The sequence below is a fragment of the Triticum dicoccoides genome, chromosome 5A, assembly GCF_002162155.2.
Source record: "Triticum dicoccoides isolate Atlit2015 ecotype Zavitan chromosome 5A, WEW_v2.0, whole genome shotgun sequence".
Classification (NCBI taxonomy): Eukaryota; Viridiplantae; Streptophyta; class Magnoliopsida; order Poales; family Poaceae; genus Triticum; species Triticum dicoccoides.
Genome location: NC_041388.1, coordinates 663,238,282 through 663,246,150, shown reverse-complemented (window position 1 = coordinate 663,246,150; position 7,869 = coordinate 663,238,282).

The following is a 7,869-nucleotide window of genomic DNA, read 5'->3' as shown; positions in this document are numbered from 1 at the left end:
ACTAAAAATCCAAAAAAACAAATTTGATTATATTTTCAAATAACAAATTTGATGATATTTTCAAATAACAAATTTGATGATATTTTTTATATTCATAAATATTTTCAAATAACAAATTTGATGATATTTTTTAAAAAATTATTATTGTTTTTATAAAAAATTATTATTGTTTCATATTCATATTCATTTTCTAAAAAATTATTAGATGCAACAAAAATAATAAAAAAATTACTTATGGCGCACTGCTGGCTGGTGCGCCATTACTATCTAAAAAAATTACTTATGGCGCACCGCTCTGGGGTGCGCCATTGCTATCAAAAAAACATACTAATGGCGCACCGCCAGGGGGTGCGCCATTAGTAATCTTCCCCCTAGCTAATTTGCCCAATCCCTTCGTCCCTCCCTCGCCAGATCCAGTTCCCCCCTCGCCACACCCTCACGCCCCCTCCTTCCGCTCTGAAAACCCCCGCGCCCTGCCTCGCCGTCTCGGTCCTCGCCGCCGACGGCCTGCCGCCACGACTGCCAGCCCGACGCCGCGGCGCACCCAGCCGTCCGAAGCCTCCGCTGCCCCGCAGCCGGCACAGGAGCCCAGCAGCGCCTCCCTCCATCGAGCAGCCGCTCCCACCAGCAGCGCCTCCCGCCTAGCAACGCCTCCTCCCGGAGCTACGTCGGCGACCAATCCATAGGCAGGCAGCCACCACTCCTACGTCCCCCCTTCTTCCTCCTCCCTCTTCCCTCACCCCCTCCCTCCTTCCTCTTGCATCCTCTGTCTATTCATTTTTCCCCTGATTTTTGCATTAGATGAGTACGTGCGCTAGATTGGGTATTGTGAGAATATAACGATGGCCATTTCCTGATGAATACTTGCTGCACGATTTTTTCCGGTGCATGTTAAAGTTTACTTGTGAAAGGATTTTGCATGATAGGTGTTTGTGATAATGCTTCAGATGAGCAAATTGGTTTAAACATGTTAGCAGTGAAACGTGCAATGACTGGTGATATATGAAAGGAAAAAGGTTAAGTTGTTTTATTTGCACCGTCTTGACCTGAAATCAAAGCTTAGCAGTAACATTCAGTTTGAGAGAGCAGGAGCTTTGTCTTGGTTATACACTTATACTGGCCGAAATTTGTTAACACATTAGTACTGGTGGCCGTCTTGATGCAGGAGCTCAAGAACCTGCGACCGTAGCTCTACTCCGCCTCCGAGTACTGCGAGAAGTCCTACCTTAACACGCACCAGAAGCAGATGTGAGTAGCCACCTCTACTGTTCCTCCTCTCCTCCATTAGAAGTAGTCACAGAGTTATTGAGTGGACGGACATGCTTAGATGGGCCTGGAAGACAGGAAGAACATTTAACTTGAAATTGTGATGAATTGGAACTAAGTGTGTGTACAACAACAATAACTTACACTAGTTTTGTAGCCTCCAGCAAGTTTACGAGCAAACAGAATTTTCCTTCTCTTTTAGAAATATGCAGGCAGCTCCCTGATCAGTGTTGTTGTTGGTTGCTGTAAAAAACTAGTTGCCAGTGCACAAATGAGTCTGAGACATGCCAAGCTAAGCTACTCACCATTTGAACTTTTTGCGCCATCATGAGTTATCTGGATGTTAGAGTACTCTAGTACAGTACTCCTATTTGTATGGTAAATTTGGTGAATGAACAGTCAACAGTGTAGTGAATGAACAGTCAACAGTGTAGTGATTTAAGGAGGAAAGTTATCCGGCTGGATTTTCTTCTTCTTAAAAGCTTCAACTTCAAAGTATAGTTTTACAACCTTCTGCAACTTTTTCTTAACTGCTCCTGCTGCTGTTATGCCTGTATTCACTACTGCTGCTGTTGTACTTGTGATGATGTTGTACTTGTGACGATGCTACTTGTGATCTTCTGAAATGCCCATTGGCGACTTCATTACGCGGGGATAATGATTTTGCAGGTACCCCGGGAGGCCCTTGAGTTTGTCGGAATGTCGATTAACTTCCGTTCTGGCAAATTCGGGTACTCCATATGTCCTATTTTCAGCAAAGGTCGTGCTGAAATTTTCCGTGAATTTTAGCATGACTTTGCTAAAAATAGGACATATGGGGTACTTGCGACTAATGCATGGGCCGGGGTATCTTAGTACTTAGTTAAGTAGGATCAACTGCCCCGCCATTCTTGTTGCATTAAACCATAGGTGGCAATAGAGCCAAGTGATTAGGCCCAACTTAGAATTCTCCTTAGCATTGATAAACCCTAGATGATAAACCCAACATAGGTGGCAATAGAGCCAAGTGATTAGTGCCAAGTGATTAGGCCCAACCTAGGGTGCCTCGGCATCGATAAACCCTAAATGATGAAAACTTAACTTGGCTTCTATAGGGTGCCTCGGTGTCGATGAGAACCTAAATGATGTACGCTTAGGCTTTTAGGGTGCCTCGGCGTCGACAAACCCTAAATGATAAAAGCTTAGCTTTTAGGATACCTTGGTGTCGACAAACCCTAAATGATGAGACCATGATCTTGTTCCTTGACAATAACCAACTTTTTGACCAAACTTTTTTCCTATTTAGAGCGAAACATGGCCCACAACGATGAGGCCGGCGGTTCGGGCGGCAAGCAATTCTGGGAGCTGTCCTAGGAGTTGGAGGAAGAACCTCACCGCTATGAGGATGCCGCGGAAGACACCGATCCTGACTACACAACCCCTAGTGGCATCGGGGATGACACCACTGATGATGGCACCGCGGATGCCACCACTGATGATGGCGGTGCACGCATAGATGGCAGCCAACCGAAGAGGCAACGAAAGGACCGGCGCCCGAACGTGCTCGGCACCATCAGGGAGGAATTTACTGAAGTGAACTCCGACGGGCATCCGACGGCGCCCAAACACGTAGTCAAGGGGTACTCGATTCAGCTCGGGTGCATTCTCCGGAGCACCGCCTCGATCAACACCGAGAACCTAAGGCATAAGGACCGAGGGAATTTGTGCAGCCTCCTCTTCACGAAGCTGCACGAACGATACAAGTTCCCCGCTGAGTTCACAAACACACGCCTCTCGGGTAATAAAGTGAACGGTGCCGCCCTCACGACGATGAGCACGGCCCTGTCTACTTGGAAAAGCACGGTGAAGGCAATGATTGACAAAGGTGATAGTTATGAGAAGATCAAGGCGAAATATCCTTTGATGAGCGAAGATGACTACAAGGAGTTCAAGATCAAGTGAGAGAGCCCCGCAACCTCCGAATCAAGTCAGTGGGGAAAGAAATGTGGCAGTTGAACATAGGGGTCCACCAACTCGGTCCCGGCGGTTACAGAGTGGCGGAGCCTGTATGGGACAAGGAGGACGCGGAGTGTGCCAAGCAAGGCCTACCGCCCCGCTTCGAGAAATACAGTGACAAGCAGACCAGGAACTTTCTCAGGGCCCGGTACAAGGAGGACCCGGTAACAAAGGAGCTTACCACGGATCCGAAGACCAAGGAGCTTGAGCTTGTTCTGGTAAGGAATACACCCCCGCGTAATTAGATCCATATGGTTGCATTCTAATTAATCCCCAATATTTCTAAATGGTTCACGTTCCTTCCATAGGACAAAGAAAGCAGTAGCGCGGGGTCGTCTCAGACCTCCCCTTTCGACACCCCTTTGAATAGGGCGTTGAACATAATGAAAAACAGGGATAAGCTCGATAAGCCGACGTCAGCTGGTCGTGTGGCCGGCAAAGGCTTTTCCACAAAATGGTCGTCATACTATGCCGCTGGTGGGCAAAAGGAGAAAAAGACCAGCTCGGAAAGCCAGTCGCGCGAGGTTGAAGCACTCAAGGCGCAAGTGGCGCGGATTCCGGAGATGGTCTAAGAGCAAGTGCGACAACAACTGGGATCGACGCTCACCGGCATTATGCCTACCTTGATTCATGGGATAACGATGTGGATTGCGGGTGGCCAATAAGGGCCGCCCTCGATTCCCAGCTTCACGGCCAGCAACTCGCACAACGCGCAGGCGGCGCCATTGGTGTCTCCGGCGGCGGAGGTATTGGTGTCTACGGCGGCGCCGCCATTGGTGTCTCCAGCGGCGGCAGTATTGGTGTCTCCGACACTAGCATTGGAGCTTAATGCACCCGGGTGTACGCCGGCCGGCACCTCGCCAGCAAGCGGCGCCTCTGTCAGTTGCACGCCCGTCGTTGGCGGTGCCTCGATATTAGCCGAGCTCGACGGCATCACGGTAACTAAGCCTCTCGGCCGAGGACTTCATCTTCTTGCCTTTGACTGGGCATCCCTGACGCCCTACATGTTTTCGCAGGGCGTCGCCGATGTTCCTTGCACTCTCCTGCACTTCGTGGGCGGTGAGTTGGTCGATGTCGCCAAGGGCAGAATCGTTCAACCGGGCAACCCCGTGTTCCACGGTAATCCGATGCCACCCACAATGTATAGGGTTGAAGTGGTTCGGGTGCTGCCAGGCTGTGACGAGTTGTTGCCTCCGATTCGACCCGTTGGGGCCGACGAAGAAGATGCGATGACCCTCAGCGCCTGCGTAAGCCGGCCCCTGCTTTGGCCGAAGAGCCAGATTCGTTTGGGGGCGGGGGACACCACCCCACAGACAAGACCGCCAGTCGTGCCGGCGCCAAGCCATGGCAAGAACTCCGCAACGCTACCGGACATGCCGGACATCCCTATGGCACAGGATCCGGACATGCATATGGCACAGGATCCAGACGACGATGACAACGACGATGGTACATTTACCAACGTCGATAAGTACTTTGCCGAACATGGGTACGGTGACGAGTTCTGCGGGCCTCCTTCTTAAGAACCCAAACAAGATGACCGCAATCTAGCTGGTACGACGGAGAAACCCAATTGCAATAGGCGTTGTCTGGCGTTCAGTTCTCAGGAGACGCCTCTAGCTACCGCCTTCACCGAGCCTCAGATAGCGGAGGTGCCAAATATTATCAGCCCCAACACGCTCAAGAAGGCGGTCTGTGAGCAGAACTCGGTCCCATTACAGCAGATCAAGAAGAAGGGCCGGAAACGGCTGACTAAAAAGGTCACCGGTGCGAGCTAGCCGGCACCGAGTATGATCCATGCTCAGGACGGGCCACCTTCACCTAAGGATATCTCGAGGAGGGTGCATGTGGCGGGTAGGGCGATGCTACCGACAAATATGCTCAATGCTGCAACCGGTGCTATGCGGAGTCTGCACGACAGTGTTCTTTCTTTGGAGAAGCAGCGTCTCAGAGAGAATGATGTGGCATACCCGGTTTTCGTGGCCAAGGTGCCAGAGGGCAAGGGCTTTGTGGATGGCGCCATCGGGGGTACGATCGTCCTGCGGTTTGATGACATCTTTGCTATGTTCAACCTTCATCCGCTGCACTACACCTTCGTTCGGCTATTTTCGCTGAGTATGGAGATGCGGATCATTAGAGACAAGACCCCAGACATCATGATCGTCGACCCCTTCTACATGCGTGCCAAGCTCTTGAGCAGCGCTGGGGACCGCCAAGTCGCGAGTTCACACCTCGAAGACGTCATTCTGGCAAACCCAGATAAGGATAACTTCCTTGTGGCTTACTTTCCCGAGTAAGTCATCCCTTAACCGCCCCGTAACATATGATTTCTTAGATTTTGATCGTTCTTTTTTTTCTAACATTCCGTGTTCTATGCAGTGATACACATTGCACACTCATCCTCTTAAGCCCGAAATATTCCATGGCCACGTATTTCGACCCGAACCGTAACTCCAAGATAGACTACACAAATATCAAGAAAGTTCTTGATGATGTTCTCCCCGGCTACGCCAAATCTGGAGGCACCTTCATCAGGGCAGTTCGTAAGTACGGCAAGCACGTGTTCGCCCACAATATGACGTTCTACTGCGTCAAGCAGCCGCCTGGCGGTCAGAAGGATGCCTACTACGCCCTTCATCACATGCGGGCAATCGTAAGGGACCATCATCACCTTCTGCTACCAAATAATCTCAAAGATTGGGCCACGAGCTTGTCGGCAATCCAGGACGCGGACATCAGACAAGAATTCTTTCGTATCCAGTCGGAGTTTGCGGACATCATCCATCAAGATGTCCTTCATACCTCGGGGCAGTTCTTCCTCAGATATCAACCATCCAACATTGAGATAGACGGAATGCTACAAATGCAGGCTGACAACGCCCGCGATTTCATGACCATCACGACAGACGGCGGCTTCATCCACGCTCATGTCCATGAGTCGAGTCGAAAGTAGTGATGCGTAGTTCTGAAACATTGATTGGCTCATGTTGTAATTAAACTTTAATGAATTGTATGTCTCTTTGGTTTGGACAGTCGTTCAACTTAGATGTAATCGATGCTATTTATTAGTAGGACCATGAATCGTGCTATTAATGTCTTGCTTTTCTCTTCCGATCCTTTTGTTGCATACTTATATTGCTTATGTATGTATTGTCTGTTGTTTGGCTTGTGCATAGAGATGTCGTCGTATGTCGTGTACAAGGGTAAGGTTCCCGGAGTCTACGACGACTGGGAGGAGTGTCGGAGACAGGTTCACCGTTTCAGCGGTAACAGTTACAAAGGGTACACCACTAGGGCGGAGGCAGAATCTAGATACGCCCGCTATCTAGCGGGAGAGAGGAGGGAGCGTTGGAGGAACCGGATGAAGACCAGTTTCATCGCGATGATGCTTATCGTGATGACCGCAGCTCTCTTCTATGTGATGGTAGTTTAGATGATCGATATCGACTTGTAATGTGAAGACAAACTCGATACTCGCGGTCTCGAGACTTGTAATGTTTTATCTTTGTTCGGTCTTTTGAATTCGGAGACTAATATGATGAATTGTATTCGGAGACTAATCTTCTATTGTATTCGATGAATCTGCTGTTGCTGTGTGCTACTGTCTATATTCTGTCAAATAATATATTTTGTAACCTGTGCAAAAATCAGAAAAGTAAAAAAAAACCTAATATTCATACTAATGGCGCATCACTACAGAGTGCGCCATTAGTATGCCAAAGTATACTAATGGCGCATCACCAAAGAGTGTGCCATTAGTATGCCAAGTATACTAATGGCGCATCCATCTGCAGTGTGCCATTAGTGTGCCAAATCACATGGTTAAATATGGCCCCTGGGAGGCATACTAATGGCGCATGGTGTTATATACTAATGGCGCACTGGGTGGTGCGCCATTAGTATATCTACACATAGACCTGGCTCGGACGCCACTGTTGGGGAACGCGGTATTTCAAAAAAAATCCTACGATCACGCAAGATCTATCTAGGAGATGCATAGCAACGAGACGGGAGAGTGTGTCCACGTACCCTCGTAGACTGAAAGCAGAAGCGTTTAGTAACGTAGTTGATGTAGTCGAACGTCTTCACGATCCAACCGATCCAAGTACCGAACGTACGACACCTCTGTGTTCAGCACATGTTCAGCATGATGACGTACCTCGAGCTCTTGATCCAGTTGAGGACGAGGGAGAGTTCCATCAGCACGACGGCGTGGCGACGGTGATGAGGATGTTACCGGCGCAGGGCTTCGCCTAAGCACTACGACGATTTGACCGAGGTGTTAAACTGTGGAGGAGGGCACCGCACATAGCTAAGAGATTGTCTGTTGTCCTTTGGGGTGCCCCCTGCCCACGTATATAAAGGAGGGGGAGGGGGAGGCCGGCCAAGGAGGGGCGCGCCTATAGGGGGGTGTCCAACTAGTATTCCCAATCCTAGTTGGAGTCCCCTTCCTTTTTCCAAGAGGGGGAGAGGGGGAAGGAGTAGGAGATCGAGAAGGAAAGAGGGGGGCGCCGCCCCCTCCTAGTCCAATTTGGACTTACCATGAGGGGGGCGCGGCCTCCCTTGTGGCCCTCCTCTCGTTTCCACTAAGGCCCATGAAGGCCCACT